The sequence below is a fragment of the Dromaius novaehollandiae genome, chromosome 22, assembly GCF_036370855.1.
Source record: "Dromaius novaehollandiae isolate bDroNov1 chromosome 22, bDroNov1.hap1, whole genome shotgun sequence".
NCBI classification, from domain to species: Eukaryota; Metazoa; Chordata; class Aves; order Casuariiformes; family Dromaiidae; genus Dromaius; species Dromaius novaehollandiae.
The window spans coordinates 4,627,764-4,653,368 of record NC_088119.1 but is presented as its reverse complement, the minus strand read 5'-3'; the positions used below and the strand labels follow the sequence as shown (position 1 = coordinate 4,653,368).

Here is a 25,605-nt window from a genome sequence, read left to right as displayed (position 1 = left end):
CTCCCTTTTCTCTCTGCAATGTGGCACAGCCTTTGGGAAGACACTAGCCCATGCTGGGTGTGCCTGGGGGAAGGAGATCATGGCTGCATTGTCCAGACAGCCCTTTCTGGCCAGCCCTGGGATAGCTGTTTCATTCAATGGAGCAAAGAGCAGAGCTGGTGGTGCAGAGTGGCTTACACAAGTTGGTTGCAACCTCCCAGCTCCATAAAGTCAATCCTCACTTTCCTACCTCTGCCCCAAACATTCTGGATATGCCTCACCAGAGTCTGACAGCAGGGAAGAATCCCTGTGTGCATCCAAACACAATGACTGTCAGCAGGGTCTGCTCTGCTCCGCCCTCAGGCTCCCCTGGGAGGAGAAGCACACAGAACCAGGGGGGAAGAGAGGGTGGGTAGAGAAAAGGAAAGGCAGTGCTCCAAGGTTGTAAGAAGGGGCAGAGACCGCCTGCACACAGGTAGGGGTGTGAAGTAGAGCAGATGATATGCAGAAAGAGAGAAGCTGCTGGATGGGAGCTGCACCAGAGTCCTCAGATCATTGCCCCATTGTCAGCCTTGCAAGGACCAGAACAGGATGCCCTGATTCCCTCCTGCTGTCAGTGAGAGCTGAAAGCTCTCAGGTTAGAGCACAGGGCTCTTGCCTGTGGCCCTGCCTAAAGGTGAGTGTTGCCCCAGCACAAGCAGAGCTTAAGGGGACACATTGATGTGCAGGGTCAGTGACACCCTTCTGCTCCCACCATGCTCCCAACTCAATGTCTGGGAACAGCAGAGAAATGGAGTGCAGGAAGCATTCCAGTGTGACCTACTTCATCCTTGGGTGGGCTCCCACAGCTGCCAGAGCTGTGAGTGCCTTTGGTCCTTTTCTTCCTCCTCATCTATGTGCTGATGCTGTCTGGGAATATCCTCATCCTGCTGGCTGTGTACCGGAAACCAAAACTGCACCAGCCCATGCACTGGTTCGTCTGCCACTTGTCCTTGCTGCATGTGGCCCTCTCCTCCTTGGTGGTGCCTAACGCCATTGCCAGCCTCATGGCAGGACACCAGGGTCTCATGTCTTTCCAGGGCTGTGTGTCTCAGGTCGTCTTCTTCTTCCATTTGCTGGGCTGCACCGAGTGCTTCCTCTACACAGTGATGGCCTTTCAGTTTGTCCTAGATGTCTGCCGGTGACTGTGGTATGGAGGACTCCTGGACTGCAGCGCCTGTGTGTGCCTGGTAGCAAGGCCCTGCCTGGTGGCTGCCTGCACTCCACCCTCCAACCCCAAGTCACTTTCCACCTCCCCTGTGGCCAAAGGGACTGCGTGGGATACATCTGCTGTGACAGCCCCACCATGCTGAGGCTGGGCTGTGGGGGCACCAGCCTTAATGAGAGGGTGACCTTCCTGGATGGGGGGGTTCTTGTTGATGACCTGCTTCAGCCTCACCATCACCTCCCACCTGGGCATCATCACAGTGATGCTGAAGATGTGCTCTGCCCTAAGCAGATGCTGTACCTTCTGCACCTGCACTGCCGACCTCACTATGGTGACCACCTGTGCCATGCTGCTGGTCTTCATCTAGCTGAGACCAGGGTGCCAGCACCCCTTTGGCAGCATGGTTGCTGCCTCCTACTGCATGGTGACAGCTCTGCTAAATGCCCTGGGACACATGCTGTGGAGCAAAGAGATGAGAGGTGCCCTCACCAGGCTGTCCAGCAGAAGTAAAGGGCTGCGCCAGGGTACACAGACAACTTTCCTTCAGCAGGCAGCAAAGCATCCTACCTGTGCATTGCAGGACTCCTGAGTCCTGGTGTTGTCCCAGCAGAAGCATAGTGGTGGACCTCTGGAGTGTGTTTGGGGCTGGCGTTAGGACAGCTGGATGGAGGACCAGCATGCAGCAGGCCTGGGGACACAGGTCTGCTTCTCTTGTGTCACTTCCCTGAGTGTGATTGGCGGGGGCAGGGAAAAAGCAGGCTGTGGTATGACTGGGTGCACAAACACCTGCATTCACTTTTGAGGCTCCCAGAATGAGACCAAGGCCCCTCAGTTGCATGGTGTGATGAAGGGACTAGCCTTACAGGCTTGTGCAAGGCTGTTTGCAGCATGTGGAAGAACCTTTCCCTCAGGTAGGCTTTGTGGGGCTGTTTCATTTACTGCCTCAGCTGCACGCAATGTCCCCATGTGCCTCCTACCCAATCTGCAGGACCCAGCCTTCCCTGAAGGAGGCTTTGCTGCTTGGGGGGCTTAAGGCATCCCCTGGGCTCAGAGCCACAGCCTCCGATGACTCCTGCATCTCCTTGCCCTCTGGAGACATCTTGAGATCCAGGTCCCAGAGCTCTGGCCTTGATAGGTCTGTCACAGGCTCTGCTCTGGTATGCTCCGTCTGTGTGTGGTTAGACCACTCATCCACACAGCCCCATCCCACAGGTTGTCCTCAGGAGGCCTGTAAGTTGGTGCAGGCTCAGCTGTATCATCAGGGAAAGCGGCAGTTCTGGGTGGCAGAGGTCCATCCCCCCAGGAGAGAAGTGGAAGAAGGAAATGACCACAGCAGGATGCTGGCATGGAGACTCCTGATGCAAGGCTTTTACTGTGCTGGGCACCACTTTGTCAAGTGCTTGGAGACCAGTGGGCCCAAAGGGGACAGGTCAACCCTTCCTACAAGGGGGCGTCCCACGAACTCTGCCAAAATGAGCCTGCTCCTTTTCCCTAAGGCGGGCAGGATGCCTTCTTTCTTGCCTCCTTTCCTGGCAGCACTTGGTACTACTGCACTTCTGAATCCCATAGCCATGCCTCTGCCAGGCTTTTACTAAGACACCCACCCTGAGCCCATAAGCCATATCAACCTTTCAGCTTGTGCTGAATCCTAAGCCTAGTTCTGCCTTCCAAATCCCCGTTACTTCAGCCAGATGCAGAGACTCTGTTTGTCCTCTTTTCTCATCTCTGTGCTCATCTTGCTGCAGAGTGGCCTCATCTTGGCAGCCATCCTCACTTACCCATGTTCCCGTAATTCAGCATCACCTGTGGAGACTGAGATGGTCCCTGCAAGTGAGGGGAGAAGTACTGTCTTTCCCACCAGCCTCTTCTGCTTCCCCAGAAAGGGATCAGAGTGTTGTGTGGAACGTGACACCCTCCGGCCTGCCTGTATAGACCTGCCAGCACAGTCTCAGAAAGGCATCAGAAGCAGAGGGGACAGACTCCCATCCAGCCCATGACGGACTGGTTGTCCTGAATGAAAACTGTCAGCTGTGGGTCCCTCCCTTGAGGACATGGCAGATGGATTTCCCGGTGTCATGAATGAACTGATCATAAGTGTTCCAGAGTGCTGCTCAGCTTAAGAGCTGTCTCACCACATCTTGCCCGTGCCCTGTGCAAAGACTGGCGCAGCTCTCACCCAGCGTTCTCTCCTCTTGCCAAGCACATGTGCAGAGTTCTCCACCCAGGGGCTTCCATTATAGCTAGCAGGCACCTTGGGCATTTGAACTGGGCAATTAAGAGTGGGGCAATTGAGAAACCAATGCACCCAGGCATTACCAGGCATGCAAAGAGTGGCAAGGGGAGGGCTCTGCCCAGTTGTCTTTGCTCTGACCTACCACCTGCTCCTCAGCCCAGGCAGGGCCCACCTTCACCTGGGATAGATAACAGGGGCTGATTTTGTCCCTCTGACACCAACAGAGACCAAAAATGCAACCCACCACACCTTTGATTCCCCACTCTTGTCTGGGCTGCTGATTCCTTTTGGACACAGCAAAGCTATTCCAAACCACACAGTGTTTTGCCCTTCTGTAGAAACACAAACCTAAGTAAGCAAGGACACAATGGGGGACAGTACAAGGGCCAGTGTCAAGGCTGGGACAAGGGCAGTATCCAAGCCAGTGGATCATGAGCTACGCAGCAGCACCAGAAGGAAGTGGTGAGTGATAGTACAATGACACCCTGCTGTGGGGGACGGAGGTGTCATGGTTTGTTGTGATCTCTCACATTAGAGGACAGTGTACCATATGAAGCAAAATTTATTTTTACAAACTCATTCTGGAAAGGAAAAAAAAAAGAAGAAGAAATTAACATGCAAAGAAGGGGTTAATCCCTTTGCTCTAGATTAGGCTGGGGACTGCCTGTGGGACAGGTAGAGAGAGGGAGATCCTGAGGGATATGGGCAGTGTGAGGAGCTGCAACTGCTTGGGCATGGGCGACTCACCCCCATGCTGAGACTGCTGGTCTCGGTGGGAGAAGCGGTGAGGCCTCGGTCTCTGGGAACTGCAAGAAGATACCCAGTGCCTGGAGCAATGATACTTGGAGCAATGTGTCTGGAGATGGGGGCTATTCCCTGAATCATGGGCAGGAGGATCACGAAGAGACCTTTGCCTGCTGCCCTAGGCCCTGGATTCCTGAGTCCTAATCTGAGCACACCATTGCACTCAAGAGTTCCTCCTCTGCACCCAGTGGACCATGGACACTTGAGGGGTGCCAGCCTTTAAATCACTACCTTAAGCCAAGGGTGGAGGTCCAACAAGAAATTGTCAAGTATCATAGAAAGGAATAGTGAAAGAGCATTGATCGTGAAGCCAGGTGACCCTAGAACAAAGTCAGGGAAGATCACCAGTAGAAATGAGCCATGGGGAGGCAGTGAGTTGTGGGACCCTGGCAAGCCCAACTTTCTGTGGGGACCATGTGTGCTGCTATCAGCCCAACACTGACCATCTATAAATTGCAGAGGGATGGCTGAAAAGTGGGGACTTCTTGCAGGGATGCACAGTAAAGAGTAAATGAAGGAAGTCATGACATGACCCAGAAGAGGGAAAGACCCTCTACCTGGATTGCACTGCCTTGTCTAGGGGAAGGTGATTTCCACAGCCCCAGCTGTGGAAGGCCACGTTCTCCCTCTGGGACTTCTCCTGGCAAAGGCCTCCGGTTGCTGGGGCTTTTGGTGCAGCCAGTGCCCAAGAGCATCAGGCAAAGCCAGAGCAGCCCTCCTGGACTGAGAGGCACCCACCAGAGTTAGCTCACAGATGCTGCTAAGGGCAGAAGCAGGGTGCCAATTGTCTGCCCGTCAGTGGGATAGCAGCCAGAAGATTCCCGCAGCCTGGCTTTGGGGGTGCCTCAGGATCCAGAGGAGCAGAAGGCAATGAAGAAAAGGCAGAGAAAGGAGTGAGTGGAAGAAGGGGAAAATTAGGTCTTGGTCATGTTTTTAGGAGGCCCAGGCTGGCCCTTTCCAGGCAGACATTTCCAGAGGAGGCAAGGATGGTCATGTGTGCTGAAAAGAATGGCTCGAAACACCGTTGTGTGTCCGGTTCCACGTTCTGAGTTCCTTGGTGGGTGCTTCTCTGGGTGTGTTCTCAGTGGCTTTAGGAGGGGGGACACCTTGTGCCAGAGTAGCTGCTGGAAATGCTGGAGAGGTCGCAGCACCCAGAGGGGATGGGGACTCCCTCACAGCTGAGGATGCTGCCAAAGGCAGCAGAGGTGGAGGATCCCACTGTGGTATTCTGTGGGAAGGAGATGAGGATGGGTCTGGACAGGACAACCACCCCGGGAGGGGGCTCAAGGACAACAGTGGAGTCCTGGCACTGCCTGACACAGGGCTCCTTGCAGCTGTTGGACAGCAGGGTGGGGCCACAGGGCTGGCATGGCAGGCACTGGTGGCAGCAGGACATGTCTGGGGGCTGGAGGTGCAGAGGTGCATCTGCAAGAGAGGGCAGGGAGGAAGCAGAGAACATGAGTGCATGAGCAGCAACCTATGACCCTGTCCTGCAGCAGTCAAGGCACCTGCTGGGTTGGGATTTGCAGGCTGTGCAGGGAACCACATGGGCTTCTTTGCCTCATCTTGCCAGGGCCCTGCAAAGAGCAGCCAGGCCCAGGGAGGCTTCTGCCTCGCCCGTAACCCAGGAGCCATCTCAGCCAAGCCCCAACCTCTCTCTGAGCAAGACCTTCTCTTCCCTTCCCTCTCCCATGGCAAGGAGCTCCGAGCCTCAACAGGGCACAGGCCCTATATCAGCTAAGACATCCACCGAGGTGAGACGTTGTTTTAGAGGAGGAGGAGGAGAGGTAAGGGCTTCTGACTCACCTGGTTTCCAAGGAGGAGGATGGGGGAGAAGCGGGAGAGTGAGAGAGTGAGGAGTCCAGCTGGCTTTTATGCTGGTCCTGCCCTGCCCCAGGCCCAGGGGCATGCTTTGCAGAGGGGACAATTTTCTGGCAAGCTCCTGTCCAATGCAAAACATCCCAGCTAATGAGATGGGCTGTACTTTCCTTTCCTGTGTTGCTGCCTTTTCATTTCTCCGTTTCTGCCATGACCATTCCCCCTGTGAAAGCTTCTTCTGAGGGCTCGGGTGAAAGGCGCAAGGACTTCCGGGGCAGGAACATGTCAGTGTGGTTGGAAGACTCAGCTCAAGTGCCAGAGGGGTCCAGTGCAGGCAGATGAAGTAAGCCTGGGTCACTCCTGTGGGGTTGCTTGCGGCCCTTTTTGCCACAAGGGGCTCAGCTCCTGCAATCCTCAGCTGGATGCCCAAGGGCTCCCATGCAGGAGGCTGTGCCACATCCTTCTCTCTCCCTCCCTCCCTCCCAGCTCACTCCACTGGTCACTTCTTGTCCCCTCCCTCTGTGGGTGGGCTGTGCTGCGAGCTTTTGACCCTATGCTGCATACCACCACTGACCAGGAGATTTTGTTGGCCTGTTTTGTCATAGAACCTGTCTGCAGAGTCTCTGAGAGAGTCCCCAACAACACCATTAGCACGTTTGGGGCCTAGTCCTTCCCCAAGGTGCTCCAGCCCTGCCCATCCAGGATGGTTGCCAGCATTTCCTCAGCTGAGTCCACAGGTGCTCATGCTTAGGCACATGCTCTTTTCTTGTGTGTGCTTGTGGGCATGCTGGATTTGTGTGAGTGCATGTGGGTGCACAGATTTGTGCATGATTCCACACAGGTGTGCGTGAGCAGGTGCATGTCTGTCTGTACTTGCACATACTTGCTCCCTCCCTATGAGGGAATGTGCTGCTCCAGGCAGGGGCACCTTCCACTGCTCTATCCACAAACACCACAGAGCAGCAGGCTCCCTGGGCCAGAAGGAGCTCGACTGCAGCTGAATGGTTATGGCACAGTCCCATCAGGGAGCTGCCCAGGGCACGGGCACAGGGATGCAGACCCTGTCTCCCGAGCCCTGCTTTCCCTGTCCCTCCAAAGCTCACACATCTGCTACTGCCTCTCAGGCCCCAGCAAGGACACTTTTACACCAGCTGGGAACCTTGGTTTCCCTGCAGGTAAGAATACTCGGAGGGCGTTGACATGGCTGTTAGGCCCCATTCTCTGCTTCTCCAGGCCAGGACCCATCTCCTCTGCCCAGTGCTAGAGAGTTCAGAAGGATAAGCTTAGCTTTACATACAGGCTGAGAAATCCTGCCTGCCTCATGCTTGCCATCCCTGAGTGGATCTGCTGCCAATGCAGTGTCGGTGGTGTATGGGATCGGACGCAGGCTCCTCATGGCTGGCCAATGCCAAGGGCACCCTTGCAGCTCACCAACCTGGTGCTGAGTCAGGCAGACCTGGGGCTGAACAGGTGTTGAAGCCGAGGAGCCTCAAGAAAAGACCCTCTTTCCAGCAAGGGCTGCGTGCAGCGTGTAAGCTCCCTCAGTGGGAGGCTGGTCTGCCTGGACTCAGGTTCAGCTTGCACACGGCACAGCTGAGGGCTGCCCACCTTTCCTCAAAGGGCCTTGGAGAGACAGATCACTGCCAGGCAGCTCTGCTGGCAGGCCTCAGCCAGGGCTGACCAATCCTTCTTGTGGCAGCAGCTTGAAGCTGAGGCTCTAGTGCTGGGCCCCCAGCTGAGCTGCAGCTCCAGCTGCTTCACAGCCATGCCTGGTGAGTGGCCATGGAGCCTGCTGATCTGGAGTCAGTTTCTGACATGTGGAGGACTTCCTGTCTTGCCCTTGGACTGCCTCATCACTATGGACTTATGCAGCAATCACGGGACTGTGCCATAGCCTGATTACTGCCAGCAGCCCTGATCCTGGCCCTGTCTTGCTCACTCACCTCCCTGGTTTGACCTCAGACTTTGGCAGAGACCAGAGCCTGAGCCACACAAAGCAAGGAGAGATGGAGACCATGGTCAAAGAGGCAGTAGAGGGAGGCAGTCCAGATGCGGAATGCTAAAAGATGGTGACTCCTGGAAACAGGACATAGCCTCCTGCTTTACCTGCAGGCCTGCAACTTCAGAAGAGGTGCAGTGGCCTGGGCACCAGTGAGGACAAACGAGGGCTTCATTGGAAGGAGCTGACCGCAAAGCTTTTGTCTGTGTGAAGGAGGAAAGGCTTGTGATAGTCTGAAGAGACTCCCTCCTGTGGGGTCCAGAGGCACCAAATGGCTGAGTTGACCTGTTGTGTTATGGGGGCCATTTGCTTGCCAAGGGTGAGGAGCCTGGATGTTGCAGAGGGCCTGCCAAGAAACTGCCAAGCCTTGTGTGGCCCTTGCACTATTCCCTCATGCTGCTCTGCCCTGTGGGTACCAGTGATCCTGTCACAGCTAACCATAAGCATATCAAGAGTGACAACAGCATTCTGGGGGTGAGGTGAAGGCCATGGGGCCCCAGGGGGTGTTCTCCTCAACCCCTTTGGGAGGGGGAAAGGCTTGAGTAGAAGTGGATTCCTCCCACAGATCAACACCGGGCTGCATGGCTGGTGTTGGAGGCAGGGCTTTGGCTTCTGTCACCACTGCTCAGGGGTGCGATATATGTCACAAAGTGGAGGACAACTGCTTCTGTACAGAAGCTTGCTAACCTGGTGAGGAGACTTTGATGTCGGGATGGGGTGGGGGAGGTTCATCCTAACCTGAAGAGATGTAAGGGTGCAAGGGGCAGCGCAGATTTGTGTGGCAGACAGCATGAGAGGGGAGGCTCTGCCACTTCCCCTGTAAAAGCAGCACCAGCTGGGGGCCACCTCAAAGGCCTGTGCAGGAGGCACATAGCATGGGGAAAAGGCAGGAGACCTTGGAAGTCCATGCACAGGTGCAGAGCTGTGACCTGTCTGGGGTTTTGGAGACCTGCTGGGATAACTCTTGTGGCTGCAGTGCTTCAGTGGAGGGAAAGAGGCACTTTTGGGAAAGATAGGGTGGGCATGGGTAGAGGAGGGCTTGTGATCTGTGGGAAAGAGTGGCTCAAATGCATGGAGCTTTGCCTCGGGGCAGGGGGTGCAACAGTTAAGAGAGCTGGTGGATGAAGATTAGAGGGCAGGCCAGCAGAGGTGATACTGAAGTCGATGTCTGCTGCAGACCTCCTGATCAAGAAGAGGAGACAGAGGAAGCTTTCTTTAGGCAGCAGGCAAAGCCTCACAGTCCTGGTACTCCTACTACTGGGGGATGATGTAAAGGTCAAGGGCAGCTCTGGCTACTGGGCAGAATTCAAATTTGGGACTTCAGAGGAGCAGATCTGAAACACCTCAGGGAGCTGCTTGGCTCAGGCCACTCAGCTGTCCCAGGCTGGGGCTGGTGCTGTGCATGCTTGCTGGGCACTCTCCAGCTGGGCTGGTGCTTTCTTCTCGCTTCTCTGACGAAGGAGGTGTCTCAGCCTTTTCCCACCTCTCCTTTCTTTTCTCCTGTGCCCTGGGCTGTGCTGGAGGAAGGGGAGTATGCAGTTCCCAAGGGCCACACTGTGTACGAGAGACACTCGTACTCAAAATGACTGCAAACAGAAGCTTGTGGTTTGTTTTTGTGTTTTTTCCCCCTCCCTAAATGACATCTGGCAGGGACAGTGCATCAATCGAGGGGAACCTGGGCAGTCATGACAACTTGCCCTCAGTGGCATGCCCTAGTCTGACTAGGGTTTCACTGTAATTCCCTGTTGGCCCCTTCAGCTCATGCTCATCCCACTCATTGACCTGCTGAGGGCGTGGAGGGAATTACACACACACCCCCAAAGACATGTGCAAAACCATGCGTACCTCCATACTCCTATCGGTTCCCCACCGTAAAAAAAAAAAAAAAGAAAAAAAAAAAGGAATCCTACAACCTTGAAGATTCCTGCCTTTCCTTAGTGACCTCCTCAAGAGAGACTTGGGCACCTGGGACCAGCCACAGTAGCTCCTGTGCAGGGGGTGGTGCTTCAGTTCTCACCATGGCAGCTGATGCAGCCGAGGGGTGTGTGCTGGGGACAAGCTAGGATGCCTGCAGGATGCAAATGCTGTGGCCAGGACTCCAGAAGCAGAGTGCTGATGAAGCTGCCTCCAGACTCACCTTAAGGTAACTCAGCTCTCTTCAAAGGACAAAGAAACACGAAGGAGCAGGTGGCACCGAGGAGAGATTTCAAACAACCTGAGCCAAGCCCAGCATGTGCTGGTTCACACGGCTGATGAGAGCCGGCTGAGCTGCATTGCTGGGGAGTCTGTCTCCTCCTGTGCTTTGGGCACTGGAGTGGTCTCCAGAACCACAGGAGTGGTGGTGGGGGGATGTGCCCAGTGCTGTGCAGGCCCCAGAAGGACAAGCCTTGTGCCCTGAGAGCCTGCCAGTGGGAGAGCTCTCACCCGGCCTACGAATCTCCTATTTCAGATGCCCCCAAACATGACCTGCTTCTCCTCCACCTGTGTGGGGACTGTGTCTGTTCAGGCTGCCTCAAAGCAGGCTCTGGTAATGCTGCTCCCCCTTGCTCGGCAAATCAGCCTGCTGCATGTCTTTTGGGTGAGGCCTTCTCTGATTCATTGCCTTGAAAACTCGGCAGTATTTCAATAGTCTGGAGGCCATCAGCACTGCAGAGAGATGCTGGGGTGTGTTCAGTGCTGTGATACCTGTTGTGCAAACTTCTCCCCTTTCCCTGCCTGTTTCCCCTGGACAGAGGCTGGGTTAACCGGGGCAGGGAGTCTAGGCTGGCTAGCACAGCTCAACCCACAACAATGCAACGTGCCTTCCATCACAGGATTTGAGCTAGCAGCTGCCCATGCAGAGCCTTGAAATCCTCCAAGCAGCTCTTGTGAAGTGTAAGGAGCAAGCCCAGAGAGGTGCCTGCCCCACCTCCTCCTCCTGAGGAGCTGCACTGGGGAGCCTGGAAATCTCTGTGCTGGGCAGCTTTGCCCTCTCTTGTGCCATGTGCCCCGAGCAACGTAAATGATGCTGCTGGGAGCAGCGGCTGGAGCTCCTTGTCCTGTTCCTGGGCACCTGCATCCTGATCCAACCTGGGTAAACCTGTCCCAGGTGTTGGCAGGACGATGCAGCCAGCAGCAGCAGGGCTGTGAATGCCCCCGTGGGGAGAGCTCTGAGTGCAGAAAAGGATATTGGCCAGGACTCGCCATTTCTGAGGAGGGTGGGTTAGTGCCCTGCCTGTGCTTGGGGCAGTGTCAGGGCAAGAAAAGCTCAGGCAGCCCTTGCGTTAGTGCTGCCAGGGCAGAGGTGTGCTCCAGGCTCCCAGGACAAGCAAGGCCTCTTCGGTGCCAGGCTCTGGGACATACATTTCCCTTGGGGTGAATTCTGGTCACAGGCCCCACTGGGAGGGTGGGTGGGCAGCAGCTGTGGCAGCTGAGGCAGCTCCGCACTGTGGCCACCATCAGGTGCACAGAGCAGCACCAGGCTCAGGTCTCTGAGCAGGGGCAGAAAACCCCAGCAGGGGAGGGCGCTGGGCAGCAGCCTGCGGCACCTTGTGGGGGCGGGGGGGGGGGTGGTTGGTGTCCTTTCGGGGTGCGCTATTCCCGCGCAGCAGCTCAGGAGCCCTTCCTGCGGCCGGGCTTGAGGAGCACCGGCACCGCCGGCTCCCGCCACCACCACCGCGGCTCGTCGCGCTCCGCTTTGTGGCGGCGGCAGGAAGGCTCGTCCCCGCCGCGCTGCCCGGCCCCTGCCGCTCCCCTCCCGCCCGGCCCCTGCTGCAGCCGCGCGCCCGGGAGCGCCGTGCGCGGCGCGGAGCCTCCGCCTGCGTGTGCCGCAGCCCCGCCGAGAGCCCCGCTCCCGCCGCTGTCGCCTCCCGGACGCCGCCGCCCCGGCGCGGACGCGAGACGAGAGCGGGGCCGGCGCCGACGCCCGGGCAGGGCGCAGCCCCGGGGCGGAGCTGACGACGGGGCGAGCGGCGGCGGCGTCCGAGAGGAGACGCCGGCGCCGCAGCAGAGAGTCGCTGCTGGCGGGGGGCAGCGAGGCGCGGGCGGCCGAGCGGTGCGGCGCGATGCGGCGGTGCCGGGGCGCAGGGCTGGCGGCGCTGGCCGTGATGGTCCTGGGTGCGCGGGGCCCTGCGCTGCGGCGGGGTGGGGGGGCCAGCACCCGCACTTGTTGCTCGGCTTTTAAGTCGCTCTTTCTGCCTCCCTTCCTCATCTACCATCTCCCTTTCTCTTCTTGCAGCTCTCTGGCTCCACTCTCGCCTCCTTTTCTCATTCTTCATCCTTGTTATCAGTACCAGTTTGCTTTCCTGTGCTGCTCCATCATTCCATACATCCATTCATTCCCCTGTGCCTTCAGCATTTGTTCTTGCCCTGAAATCAGCCATCCATCCTTCACCATCACACCTCGGCTCCCCTGTCTACTTTTCCTGCCTTCATCCGTCCATCCACCCATCTGACTTTCAACCCATCCCTTCATGCATCCGCACCAAACCTCTAAGCCTCCTCAAGTCTCTCCACACACTGATGCAGAGATCATTCTCCACGTCAGCCACTCGCCGCATGTCCCCATCCGTCCCGACTGCCTCCGTCTCACTGCCACTTTCCTTCTGCCTGACCCTTTCTCCGGGATTGTCTTCTTTCTCGGCAGTGGCTGTGGGCAGGGCTCAGGTGCAGCAGGAGCCGTCGGCAGAGGCCACCGAGGGCACTGGCATTAACATCACCTGCTCACACCCCAAAATAAAGAACAACGAGTACATCTACTGGTACCAGCAGCTCCCGGGACGAGGTCCAACGTTCATCACGAGCGCTTTCAAAGGGTCGAAAGAGGTGCGGGACCCGCCAGGGACCCTCATGGTGTCCGAAGACCGCCGCTCCAGCGTCCTGCATCTCGCCCGGCCCCGCTGGCGGGACGCGGCGGTGTATTACTGCGCCGTGGGAGACCCGGCGGCACAGGTCGGGGCTGCGGCCGGGCACGAACTGCTGTGGTTGGGGCGGGACTGGGGGTGTGGGGCTTGGCGGGGGCCGGGCCCGCTGGGGGGTGCTGCTGCTCTACCCACCGGGGCCGCCTCGCCTCACCTTGCCGCTCGCTGCGCCGCAGCGGGCCTGTCCCTGCGCGGGTCCCACTGGGCCGGGGCCTCCGTGGCAGGAGGGACCCTGAAATGGCTCCCAAGCCTCCGAGTGGACAAGTAGCTCCCACACTGGCTGTGACGGAGACATACCAAGGCGGCGGCAGCAGCGGGTGAGGAAACAGTGACTGGAATGCTGGTGATGCCTTCAGTGCCTGGAGGTGGGGCGATTGAGCTGATCAGGATCTCCCGGTCTCCCCATTTGCTGGCACCTCGACACACGAACCCCCAGTGCCCACAGCCCCACAAGAGTTGATGGTACGCAGATCTATGCACACTCCCTGTGGACAGGGTGGATTCCTCCAGTAACCAACGTTAGACACTTAGGCCCATCAACAGATGGTGTGGCATGACCTGGTCTCCCAGTTGCCTAATGCACAAAACACAGACACACAACAGAGGCAAACAGGTCTCTCCAGCAGTTGGTCCAGCACCTTACCTGTGGCCTTACCTGTAGCTGAGTCTCAAAGCTCATGGTCTCTCCAGGAGCTGGCTGGGAGCTCCTGGTCCCTCCAGTAGCCAGCCCTCAGCCCACCCTTGTCTCTCCTGTATGTGACTCCCAGGGCCCAGGTGAGCACAGGCAGCTGGAGGCTGTGCACGTGGATACTGGAAGGGATGGAGAGGGCTTTTCAGCAAAGCAAAGGGCTGTGCTGCCATTTCTGCCACCCTGCCAGAGGGGACAGTGTGTCTGCCTCTGGTGGAGGGTTTCTGCAGCAGGTGCTTTTCCCAGAGCCCTTTCCCTTGAGGAGCCTCTTGACTGGCTGAGGGAGAACAGAGGGGAAATCCTTGTGTGGAGAGACAGCCTGGGTCACAGTGCCTTTGTCTGTGTCTGGACCTACCTCTGTTCAGACAGTACGTAGGGACAAGGGGGACATGACTGGGAGTAAAGTGGCCTTTCTTCATGCCCTGCTGGAGTGGGCACAAGCCTCTGTCTTGGGTTGGGCTCTGGATGGCAAGAAGAGTTCACCACGGACACTTCTTCCTTGCTGGGGGATGGCTGGGCTGCTTGTGATCGTCAGGAGGGGCTAAAAGCAGGAAGACACCCAGCAGCCTCCTGGTGCCTGAGAGCAGGCTGCACGATGTTAGGCTCCTACAGGAATTTTTTGGTGCCCAGGGCCCCTTTGGCAATGTGGCGCAGAGTTCAAAGGCAGCAGTGCTGCAGCTGGGTATGTCTGACTGAGAGGATATCCAAGCACCTTTGGGCCTAGAGGCTTGTGAAAGAGCTCAGCTGTGGCCTGACTGCACATAGGGACCTCTGAGTGCTGGAAAAGCCTCCCGTTGGTCCTTGGGAACATGGAGCACAGGAAAGGCTGCAGCTTGATTGCTTTGCTTAGGCTGAGCATTTTAACAGCTTCAGCTCCTTTCTCCAGAGAGCCTCCCTGGGCCAGAGGTGTAAGGTCCTAAGGAGATCTGTCTGGAGCAGCAGTGAGAGAGTGTTGCTCCACCCTCTGGGCTGAGGTCTGGAGGGTGCTTTGAGCCTGCAGAGGCAGGGGAAGACAGAAGCTGCTATCTTCAGCACCCTCTTTCGCGGAGATACCTGGACACCTCGTGGAGTGGAGATCGTGACATGGTCCTGATTTTTCTGGCAGCCCTGCTGGGACTGGCAGCCTTTGGTGAGACACACTTTCAGGCTGGGGAGCATCAGAGCAAGAGAGTGCCTTGTCAGTGCTGGAGGGGGAGATGCAAATTCTGACTTCACGGGGGAGAACAGGGGCTGCCGGTGGAGCACTGCAAGTACTCTGAGGGATGTCAGGAGTAATGGGCATAAAAGGAGGAATGAGGCTCTGCACCTCTGCTTCTCAGACAACAAGTGCCTTTGTGTGCACTGTTTATCCATACATATTTAGAGAGAGCGAGCAAGCGAGTGCGATCTGCCAGGGGAGGAACCTGTGCTAGACATGGGAAATTCTCTCCTTGGTGGATTTGAAAAACATGTTGTCAGTCTATGCTGGAATGTCAAAAATCCTTGAAGACTGTTCAGAGAAGGCTAAGTCCATGCTAGGAGAGGTGGAAAGCTTTATAAAGCCAGGGCATGGACAGACACTGTGGTGTGGCTTAGGGAGAGAATGTTGTAGTGAGAAGTATGACCAGAGCTAGGCAAGGCAGAAGGAGAGACCAATAGCTAATAGAGCTGCTTCTGATCTCCAGGAGGGGCAAAAAGCCAGTGATAGGTACAGAAACAGCGGATGGCCTCACAGCCCAGTGAGATACTGATGAAAATCAGGATGAGCTCACAGACTGGCCTCTGAGGAGTCACAAGAACTTGGAGAAAGAAGGGTGTACAGACAAACACCTTAGCTTTCCATAGGCTGTGAAAAGAGAAAAATGGAGGTGGGGGATATTGAGAGAGCTGAAGAAGTGGTAGATAGATGCATACACAGACAAGCAGTGCTGAAATGCCTTTCTGCCTTTACAGGTCATGCACAAAAGGACTTTGTGCTGCAGTTCCCACCAGAAGCGACCATCCAGGCAGGACACAGCATAACACTGCACTGTAATTTCTCCTCCAGCTATTCCAATCCCTACATCTCCTGGTACCAGCAGCTCCCAGCGCAGCCCCCTAAGCTGTTGCTGCAAGTGGGAAAATGGAAACCTCAGGCAGAGTCGGGAAGGTTCTCCTCTTCGCTGTCTGTGGAGACCTCCCTCGTGCTTCTCCATGTGCAGAAAGCTGAGCTCCAAGACAGCGCTGCCTACCTCTGTGCACTGAGCCCACACTGGTGCCCTCAGTACGCAGCACTGCACAGAAAGGCATGCAGAGTGCTCTGAAGGGCGTTTCTCTCCTTGCCTCTGTTTGCATGTAGCTTTGAGCTCAGCCTGCCCAGCAATGGCACCTGGGGGCTGTGGTGAGGCTGGGCTGTTGCCTTCCCTGCCCATGTGGTGGGAGGAAGTGTCATTAAGCACATGTCAGTGAGGCTTTCACAAAAGTGTCTAGATCCAGGGTTGTGGGAAATGATCAAAATGGTATAGCAAACCTGACATGGTCTCCAGGGGAGACTGATCTTGGAGGAGAGCTATTGGAGAGCTATTACCACATAAGCCAGAGCAGACTCAGGAACAGCCCTGAGCTGCAGATCCTAACTGGGTCACAGGGGCGAGTATGCAGGAGAAGTATCCTACTTGCTTGTCCAGCTCTTGTTCTTTCCTCAGCCACCACTGATGACCACTATTGGGGCAGAGGACCCTTGGTGGGAGACATGACTGTCCTTATGGTTTTATACCACCTAGCCTAAGTAGCCCAAGGAGGGAAAATCCCTTCCTAGCCCTGCATCTGGGGATGAGGCAAGCTCTCAGCATTTGAGCAAGTCACCTTAGAAAATGAAGAAGATTCTCTGGTCCATCCCCTCAAGATGCCCCACTGCTTTTCATGTGTCTCCTCCAGCTTTGGGGAATCACCAGTGCTTGGCTGGGGGGAGTCCCCATGTCCCTGAGTCGGTGTGGTTGAGCAATCACCTGGCCCCTCTATTTCTAGGAAGTAGTTTGTTGCTCTGTGTGCAGTGCTCTTGTGGTGCTAAGTCTGTCTGGTGGAGCAAAGAGCTGGCCCTGGAGAGCAGCTGTGGTGGGAGGAGACAGAAACAGCCAGGGTGCCTGAAAGGAGACACTGGCTGGGTTTTCCTGCCTGGGGGAGCAAATGTGCAGGTGTTTGCAGTGAGGCCTCCTGAGGTGACACACAGAGCTCAGTCTTTGTGTCAAGGAGGAGGTGGGGAATGCATGAGAAGGAGAAACAGGACAGAGAGAATGAGAAGGGGGGAAGGAGAAGGAGGCACCTGGAGAAAAGAGATGGCCTGTGCCTGTGGGGGATAGGAAGGTGGATGAGCAGCCATGCTCCCACTTGGATGGGAAAGCAAGCAGTAGTTTGGATGGCAGCTGGAGGATGGTTTCCGTTCTGTCCTCTTGCTCTTGAAGCACCCAAAGATGTGTGATGGAAGAGTCAGGATTTTGTGAGAAAAGTGGGGCATGTGGGAGACCAAATAATAGACAGGTTTGCATATGGGGGCACTACTACCTCATTCCAAAATGACATTTGAAATGACCTGCATGCTTTTTTCTAAGCACATTACATTGATTCTGATTAGCCCATGGGACTAATCTCACATCTGTTGTGTTTTCCTGGCCACAGCTGGAGTTGGAGAGCTGGATGCACAGTGTGGCTGGCGAGAGCTCAGAGGATGATTCTTCCATGGGGCCGTCTGCAGTATTTCTAACACTCCCGCCTGCCAGGAGTGGCTCATCTTGGCCCAATGACTCATCCCAAAACAGCAAACTAAACTGCTGGTTCCCTGTGCCCAGGTGTCAGACAGGAGGGAGGCCCTGCTTACCAGGGCATTTTCCCCTCCAAAGGCTTGCCTCAAGAGACAACATTTCCCCTGGCAAAAGGCTCCTTTCAGCTTCTTGAGGCACTGACATGCAGAATGAGATTGGCAGAGGCCAGCCAGCAGGTCATGGGGCTGGAGCACATGGCACAGAAGCAGAGGCTTGGTGAACTGGGCTTCTTCAGCCTTAAAGGGAGAGAGCTGAAGGAAGACTTGCTGTCCACAGGTCCCTGATTGGAGACTAAAAAACCAGACGGAAGCAGAGTCTTCTCAAAGGTGCTCAGCCATAGGGTGAAAGGCAATGGACACAGGTTGGAACATGGGAAATATGGATTACAAATCAGGACTTGTTATTCTTTTTATCATTGTTGTTGTTATTTACCCTGGGGGTGGATCAAGTTTTCCAGACAAGCTGTGAAACAGCAATGCTTGGAGGTATTCAGGACTTAACTGGGCAGGACCCTGAGCAGCTGGATCTCACGGCATCTGCTTGGACTAGATGACCTCCAGAGGTCTCCTTCAGCCTAAATCACTCAACAATTCTATGATTCTATGCAAAGAGGGAAAGCAGGATTTTCTGCAGCTAAAGGTGAAGACCAGGGCAAATGGAGATGTAACTGGCTATGAAGAAACCAAGTCTAGTAGTGACTGAGAAAGTGTGTATTTGTTTGCTTTAGGGGGAAATGGCTGCTACAAGAATGGTTTCTGAAGTGGTCTATGATTGCTCTGAGGCTGGGATGGTATGACAGGAAAGGGGATTGCCTGGCTTATGAGGCACCTTCATGCAGACAGGAAGAGAGATTTCACCCTGCCTGAAGGGATTGGCAGGACTGTATTTCATAGATGGCAGGCTGGAATGAAAAATTTTCTGAAATTGATGTTAAATGGGTTAAAGAAAATCATATTTTTTATGTTTTTTCCAGTTTGGCGATTTGTATGATGTCCAGTTAAGTGTTTGTTCATTTTTACTATGAAGGCTATAATAGCTACAGAAAACAGAAAATACAGAAGATAGCTATTACTACTATGGATATGCATAACTGCATTCAGCATTTTGTGATGTTCCAATTCTGATCTGACTTTTCTGGTAATTAATAACTCCTCACTGCCTACTAAGTAAACTTGCATGAAGATTTGACAGGTAGCTGCAACTGTTTTATAGTATTGATGTTATCTCTATAATATCTGTTACATTAGTAAAACCTTACTGATATAATCCATCATCTGGATACTGGTATTACAATTGGAAAAATACTCTTGATCTAATTCACATTTACACTATAGATTGTTTTACTGAAGTCTGAAAAAGTAAAGGTGTCTCTAAAAGATTCAATCTTAAAGTCAGCATAGGCAGAAACCACAACCATAGCATTTGGGGGACTGCAGGGCTCAGGAGTGGTGTTCCTTCAGATGTCTGAGAGCTGCAGCATTGGAGTGTCCAGAGAGGGGCTTGGAGGCAGACACTGTACGGGAACCAGGTGCATCCAACGCAGGCAAGGCCTTGGGGATGGAGAGAGGAGACACAGGAGTCAAGGAAGGAGAGTCTTTCGCATGGGAAAAGGCTGTGTCAGTCTTGAGAGCCCCCACATCTCTAGGAATTCCCTTCTGCAGCATGTGAGGTGCAGCACGGTCACGAGTTGGAGGGGTAATGGTAGAGACTGCTGGCCTTATTCCTCCAGGTCTTAGAAGGTTAAAAATTATTACTGTTATTTTAATTGTTGTTATTATTATTATTTATAGTAGTAGTAGTAGTAGTAGTAACAGTGCTGTTGTTGTTGTTATCATTATCACTGTGGAGTTTTTTGAGGCAAAGCCTAAATCAGCCTTAAAGTGAACAGAACAGAGCTCGTTATCTCTGCTGTGGCTGGTGCATGGGGTCCATCTAGAGCTGATCCAAGAAGGAGGTGGAGATGGGGGGGGGGGCGTTCCCATCTTCATCATCCCACCCCTTCCCATCCCATTCCTGTTCCAGGGTTCACGGCTGCACTATCCACAGACTTCACAGACTAGCACCCCAAGGAGTGCCTCAGGTACACCCTGGGGAGGCAGCAACTTACTGATTCCCAGCTTTTCCCCCTTCAGCCATACAGTAGGATGTGCTTGTCACCTCTGGGTTTGTGGGAGTCCACAGCCCCCATTGGAGCCAACTGCCTCTCTGGGGTTGCAGGTTATCCTGCCAGAACAGGACACAGCCAGACTCCCTGGGGTGGTGCAGAGCAGGGTTGCCCACCTGCTTCTGGGCATTCTGGTGGGAGGTAGTGTTCCCAGGCACCGGAGGAAGAAAAAGGGAGAAGCCACAGAGCTGGAGGATACTTGTGTTTCAAGAGGAAATAGCACCTTCCACAGAGAGCAGAGGAAGCTCAAGATGTGAAACCCCAGCGGGAAGAACCCCCCGAAGTTACAAGCAGCCAAGCAGAGGGTGTGCAGGAAAGCAAGCACTTCTAAGTGGTGAGGAGAGGACTCCATTGGGAGATCAAACCAAGAACAGACCCTTCCTGCCATGAGGAGCACAGAGCTCCCAGGTCCCTTCCACTGTCAGGACATTCAGTGGCCTGACGTGTGGCTGCCAGAGGAGAGAAAAACAGAGGAAGCATTTCAGGCATAATAACAACAAGAGCACTTTCTCTTCCCCACTTCTGCCTTTGCTGCCTGCCCCATGGACTCATTTCTGACAGCTCTGCTCTCTCTGGGCTGGGAAGTGGTTTTCTGACTGTCACTAACTAGCAGGAGTGTCCCTCTAAGTATGCACCTCAGGTATGTTGTCCTCACTGCCTCCCTGAGGCAATGGCTAGGTAAGTACGGGTTTTGCCTCGAGGCACAATTCCTTTTTTCTCCAGGAAACTCTCACCACCCTTACCAGGTCACTGCAGGCCACTGCTCTTGAATAATGGGAAAATGCTGGGAAATCTCAGCTCACAGAGGTGTTTTTGCACCAGCTTTCTCAAGGTGCTGCTACTGCTGGCAAAGAAAAGAGGAGACAGGGAAGGGACTCATCCTCCCCATTCTCTTCAGACAATTCTCTCCTGCCTTTCTTTCCCCTGCTGCCCATCTTTCTCTGCCTCTCTCTCCTGACCCTTCCTGGGACCAGTGTTTTACAGCTATTTCACAGCTATTCTACAAACCCACATTTCTGTCTTTGCAACATGAAAGACTGATCTTATCAAAGCTGATGAATGGACTTGCAAGCTCTCCTCCAGTTAACATCATTAGGGAGTCCCAGTCTCCCTGCCAACTGGCACCTGCAAGGCAGCATGCTGTGGCCAGCAGTCTCCTTCAGAAAGTCAACACTGCCAGGGTTTCCTTTTCTGTGTGTACTTGGGCACCCAGGAGTCATCTGAGATGACAGGGAATGGGGATCAAGATGGATCTTTTCTTAGCAGCTTTCCTAGTTCCCTCACCCTGCTGGAGGTGTCCTGGTCCAAGCATGTGAGGGCCAGGATTGACTGTGTTCCCTGGGCAGCAGGAGAAGAAGGAGCAGGGGCACAGCAGAGCTCTCCTCCGGGGGCATCCTGGCAGGCTGGGATGGGTGTTATAGGGCTGTGGAATCTACACTGAGCCAGGGACTCCGAGCTCCTGCCCCAACGTCCTCGTCACCCTGCTGTCCCCAGCCTGGAGCCTTCTTCCCTGAGGGTTTTGCATCCTGTCTTGGCTGGTGTCCTGAAGCCTTTCTCTGTGCAGTCACTGACCCTTGCTTTCCTCCAGGTGCCATGGCCCAGACCCTCCTCACGTCCTAAGAGGGACTAGTGCCAGTGGAGGAGACAGGCACCTTCCAGATCACCTAGATTTACCAGACCGCCTTACTCTGGTAACCAGCACAGCAGAGGCCAGGTCTCAGCTGGTCTCCTATCAGGCAGCTGCTGGCCTCAAGAAGAGGGGCTGATTCACCACATTGCTGAACACCAGGGGTAGATATGCCTCTTCTAGCTGGAGGAAGTCAAGGCCATCCATACGACCTTGTACCTCTGTTACATGCAAGAGAGCCTGGTGCACGCACATTCCTTGGCTGTGCAGGAACCTGGGGAAGGAAGGGGGTGTCTCTGTGCAAGGCTGAGCTCCAGTGGGCTCTCCCTTGATAGTGCCAGCTTTCCTCCATATCCAGGGATCTCCAGTCAAAGATCCTCTTTCTGAAAGGTGCTGGAGCCAGTGGCTTTCACTGTGAAGCAGAGAAAAAGCCTCTGCTGTGCAAATGTTCTCCCCACACTCCAGGACAGGACCACACTGCCCACACCCTTTTTGCATGGAGCTGGTGGGCTGTTCTGCTCTCTGCATGGCACCAAGGGCTGGAAAAACCCAGGCAGGGACTCCTGTGAGTCTTGAAGTCTCATAGAAAATACTGGGGGGTTGTCTGATTGTTTGTTTGCTCTTTGTTTGCTTGTTTCTGCACAGGACGTTTGCCTGGAGCCCGGAGAGGAGGGACCTCCTGAGACTGGGCATTGCTGGAAACCTAAGGGATGCCCTCACATGGCTTCAGCCAAGAACTGGATCCCTCAGCCCAAGGAGGGTGATACTGCTGAGGTGAGGAGGAGCAAAGGGCAGAGAGCAAGGTTTCCCCTGTGACAATCTGCATGCAATTTCCTCCTGCTCAGTGCAGGAGGGCACTTGGCTGAAAACACCTCTTGCAGCAGGTATCTTTCCACCCAGCTGGTTCTGGAGGATAAACCCACGAGTGAGAGAGGATCCAGGCTCTGGCTGTACTTGCCACTGGTGTCTCTTGTTGGGACTGGAAAGCAGCGTCCTTTTGGCAATCCTTGTAGGTTTGTCAGGGTCAAAGGTTAGAAAGAGACAGGCATTTTCAGCCTGGCAGCATCAAGAAAACATGTGTGCACAGCAGGTTTCAGTGAAGTGGTTGGGGACAGGCTCATGGACAGGCCTGCAGCCCCTCTGGGCCACAGTTTGCAAGTTCCTGAAAGGCTGCTGTTGAGAAGGGAAATCAGGCACTCAGCCAGCCCTGCCTGGCTGCCATTAGATGAGGTGTTTTGACAGAGATTCAGGGGCTTGTTTTCTAACTACAAGGACAAAGGAAATAAACTCTGTGTGTGTGTGATTAGATTCATTTCAGCCTCTTACTTTCTCCTTTCCTTTAATTGCAGCCATGAGAGCCCACCTAAAGAGAACCTGTCCCACTTTTTCCTCCTTGTATTGGCATGCATGGCAATAAAACAAAGGAAGAGGGAGAAAAAGCAAAGTTAAGCAGCAGTTACCAATCTGTGTAAGTAGGTAGCTCATCCCTACCATTATGGGCATTTATCTGATGATCTGATGAAATGCTTTAGGAGGTGGTGGGTGGGGGGTGAGGGGGAGAGAGAGACTCAAGATGTAGATCAAGAGGAACTGCAAAAAATAGGGAGAGTAAGAACCACAGGATGTATTGGCCAGGTATGGCTTGGCTGTCAGAGCTGAAATCCACACACATCAGCTCTAACACGCTGCTCTCCACCATGTTGACTCATCGTCACTCCTTGGTTTAAAAAAACAAACTCCTCCCTTCTTTGTACTCTGTGAAAGCATACCTTACTTCTCCCAGCTCTGTAAAGCCCACTGTGATAAGCCTCTGCTCACACAGCTGACCCCATCACCCAGGCCACAGGCTGTTCAGGTCCTGGAAGAGACTTGGGACTGATCTTGAAAGGAAAGCTGGTTCAATCTACAAGCTCTAAGGGTTTGAGAGGAGCGAGAGAAAAACTCCAGGAGTTGCCTTGGACCCACAGACAGCCAGGCCCCGAGGCCGTCTCCCTGCTGGGGTGCGCAGATGCCCGCTCGGAGGTCCCAAGGCAGCGGAAGTGCCGCGGGCTCCGGGGCCGAGTTCGCCTCCCACTGCCCATGCCGGGCTGCACCACCCCCTCCCCAGTCGCCCCTGCAGGGCTGGGCTGGGTCTGCTGCTCTGTCCCCGCTAGCACCGGCAGCCCCTGCCAGCACCCGGTGCTGCCCCACGCTTGGCCCAGAACCACTGCCCAAGGGCAGGCAGCGCTCAGCCCAACTGCTTACCGGGCACTGCCTGTGGTCTCTCGCCCTGCCGGGTGCGGCGTTGGGCCGCGCAGCACCGAGCCCTCGAGTGCAGCATGGCCGGGGCTGGGGCCGCCAACTGGACTGGGAGCAGCTCTGGGCCGGCGGCCCCAGTGGGAGCGGAGGGCAGGAAGTACCTCTCACCCCTGCGGAGGGCTGTGGCAATCTCAGCACGGCAAGTGTAAACATTTCAGTTTATTGCCGCTCAGCACAAACTTCTGGTCACTGTTTCAGGCTCTAGCAAAGAAAAGGACACACAGGTTCAAACAATCCCCTACACACACAGCTCTCCTTCTTCCCCACTTCGGCCTCAATAGAAGACCTGTGCTCCTCCCTTCCTAGTCTCACCTTCCCTTGTTTTTGCTCTGGATTGTACTTATCCCTCTGCCTGCCCCCAATTGCTGCAGTAAGGTAAGGGGTAATGCAGGGGTTTGGGTCTCACCTGTAATGTGTTAGTTTATGCGATAAAAAGCTCATCTGCACACATACAAAAGAGCACAGGGAAACAATGGCACAATACCCTGCCCCAGCTACTTGCAGGTCCATCTCAAGAGAGCCCTCAGCCCATCAAGGACTTACCTCCACAAGCTTATTAAGGAGCACAATGGGAGGTGGGGGAAGCCAAATTACATACTCAGAGGAAAAGATACCCTGTCTGGGCTCCTCCCAGGGATGTCCCAGGAGAGCCAGGGGCTCCACAGTCAAGGTGTGAAACCCACTGAGATATATCATTGGGAGCAGCTTGGCAGAGCAGCTTTTGGATTAAGTGTTTGTGTGGGGGTGTTACTGCTGAGGTGTTTGGGACACATTATGGGATGCAGGGCAAGAGCATTTGGGGATTGCATGAGACATGAAGATTGCCTAAGGGCTGTTTTGGGGTGTAACCAAAGGCAGGGAAGGGAGAGATCAAGCATCACTGATTGCTGTGTGCTTGTGTCAGGTTACCCTGTGCTGTGTGATGGCCATAAGATGCCAGGCAGGGCAGGACGCGGGCTTTGTTCTCTTGCCCTCAGCCCTTCTCACCCTGCTCGTGGGCTGGGCCTTGTGCAGTGGCCACAGGCTTGTCCATGTGTTGCATCTCTGTGGTAGCTGGGGATGTCTTCCTCAGCTCCACGGGACCATGCCTGAAAGGGATCCATTGCAGTGTGTCCCTCTCTCCCATGATTCTGGGAAAAAGTCATCTTGTTCCCCTACCTCAGCTGCCCTCCGTCCTCACCTACCCCCCACCCCTCCCCAGTGCAAGCAATGCTCTTCTCCCTGTGCAGCTTGAGATATTGTCTGCAGAGGGGAACACCACATGGACACCCAGGCTTGGATGCAGCAGAACTTTAATGAGTCTAAAGAGGGAAAGGTGGTTGCTCTGAGCTTAGGTCCCCAGTGCAGCCAGCACCAGGAGCAGCCAAGAATGTGTGTCCCTTGAGCATGGCAGAGTTTTCTCTGGGTGTGTGTCTGCGGACCCCACAGAAGGAGAGGGGCCAGCAGGTGCCCCCTTGGCTGTCTTGGGGGAGCATCATGGCCAGTGGAGCAGCAGACAACAAAGGAAGGGGTGAGAGTGGAAGACAGGCAAGTCAGACATGGGCTGTGTTTTCAGGGAGGCCAGGCTAGCCCCTTTCCTGCCCTGCTTTTGCAAGGGGAGCCCTGGATTCTCAGCCTCTGTGAAATCAGTGGCCTGCATCAGCTTCTGAATTCCTTCTGTGGTGCCATTGCCACTGGCTTTAGCAGGGGGGACACCTCATGCCACAGTTGTGGCTGGAAATGCTGGAGAGGTCACAGCACCCAGAGGTGTTGGGGACTCCCTCACAGCTGAGGACGTTGCCAATGGCAGCAGAGGTGGAGGATCGCCTGTGTCTGGCTGGGTGCTAGATGACAGGAGTCACTGGGGACCCATCTCACTTCCTGGAGGATAGTGTGTCTGGTTGCTGTTTCTAGGAGGGACAGAGGGATGGATGTCTGCAGCAGCCTCCTTCATGTCCCTTGAAGAGCCTGCACTGCCCCTTAGGCTCCTACACAACTGCTGGCCCTGGCCGTGAGTGTTCAGCTCTTGGTCAGCTGCTAGGGAACCTGGGAGAGAGCAGTGATTGCACCGATGGTCCACTCACTCCAAGGATGGTGGGCGTGCTGTAGACACGAGGCGATCATCTCTCTAGACA

At 55.0% G+C, this 25,605-nt stretch overlaps 1 long non-coding RNA gene across 1 annotated transcript in view; it reads left to right on the top strand.

Moving 5' to 3' along the window:
- Window positions 1-12,560: 12,560 nt before the first annotated feature.
- LOC135330653 (uncharacterized) overlaps window positions 12,561-25,605 on the top strand; it is a 30,321-nt gene continuing 17,276 nt past the window's right edge. Inside the window, exon 1 of the long non-coding RNA XR_010392626.1 lies at window positions 12,561-12,969. This is a non-coding gene — a long non-coding RNA (uncharacterized LOC135330653). The remainder of the gene's footprint in view (window positions 12,970-25,605) is intronic.